Here is a 1,551-nt window from a genome sequence, read left to right as displayed (position 1 = left end):
TTATATATATATATAAATAAAGAAATATTACTCAGCCTTGAGGGTGTGGTGTCCGCCATTGCTGAGGCTTGAGTAAGTAAACAAAGTGGCCAGAAAGCTCGAACTGGGTGGAGCCCCCTACAGCTCAACAAGGCCTGCCTGCATCTGTAGACTCCACCACTGGGGGCAGGACATAGCTGTATAAAAGGCAGCAGAAACCTTTGCAGACTTAAACATCCCTGTCTGACAGCTCTGAAGAGAGCAGCGGTTCTCCCAGCATAGTGTTTGAGATCTGAGAATGGACAGACTGCCTCCTCAAGTGGGTCCCTGACCCCTGTGTCACCTAACTGGTACAGTTAGGCCCCAGTAGGGGCCAACTGACACCTCATACAGCTGGGTGCCCCTCTAGGACGAAGCTTCCAGAGGAAGGATCAGGCAGCAATATTTTCTGTTCCGCAATATTTGCTGTTCTGCAGCCTCCACTGGTGATACCCAGGCAAACAGGCTATGGAGTGGACCTCCAGCAAACACCAACAGACCTGCAGCTGAGGGACTTGACTGTTAGAAGGAAAATTACCAAACCAAAAGGAATAGCAAATAGGACATACACACTAATACCCATCTGTAGGTCACCTGCATCAAAGACCAAAGGTAGATAAAACCACAAAGATGGGGAGAAAAAAGAAAAGAAAAGCTGAAAATTCTAAAAACCAGAGTGCCTCTTCTGCTCCAAAGGATCGCAGCTCCTCATCAGCAACAGAACAAAGCTGGACGGAAAATGACTTTATCGAGTTGACAGAAGTAGGCTTAAGAAGGTTGGTAATAACAAACTTCTCTGAGCTAAAGAAGGATGTTCTAACCCATTGCAAGGAAGTTTACAACCTTGAAAAAAGATTAGATGATTGGCTAACTAGAATAAACAGTGTAGAGAAGATCTTAAATCACCTGATGGAGCTGAAAACCATGGCACAAGAACTACGTGACACATGCACAAGCTTCAATAGCCAATTCGATCAAGTGGAAGAAAGGGTATCAGTGACTGAAGATCAAATTAATGAAATAAAGCAAGAAGAGAAGTTTAGAGAAAAAGTAGTAAAAAGAAACAAACAAATCCTCCAAGAAATATGGGACTATGTGAAAAGACCAAATCTACGTCTGATTGGTGTGTCTGAAAGTGACAGGGAGAATGGAACCAAGTTGGAAAACACTCTGCAGGATATTATCCAGGAGAACTTCCCCAACCTAGCAAGACAGGCCAACATTCAAATTCAGGAAATACAGAGAACACCACAAAAATGTTCCTCGAGAAGAGCAACCCCAAGACACTTAATTGTCAGATCTACCAAGGTTGAAATGAAGGAAAAAATGTTAAGGGCAGCAAGAGAGAAAGGTCAGGTTACCCACAAAGGGAAGCCCATCAGACTAACAGCAGATATCTCGGCAGAAGCTCTCCAAACCAGAAGAGAGTAGGGACCAATATTCAACATTCTTAAAGAAAAGAATTTTCAACCCAGAATTTCATATCCAGCCAAACTAAGTTTCATAAGTGAAGGAGAAATAAAATCCTTTACA

The sequence above is a fragment of the Mandrillus leucophaeus genome, unplaced genomic scaffold (assembly GCF_000951045.1).
Source record: "Mandrillus leucophaeus isolate KB7577 unplaced genomic scaffold, Mleu.le_1.0 Scaffold913, whole genome shotgun sequence".
Lineage (NCBI taxonomy): Eukaryota > Metazoa > Chordata > Mammalia > Primates > Cercopithecidae > Mandrillus > Mandrillus leucophaeus.
This window is presented reverse-complemented; position numbering follows the sequence as displayed.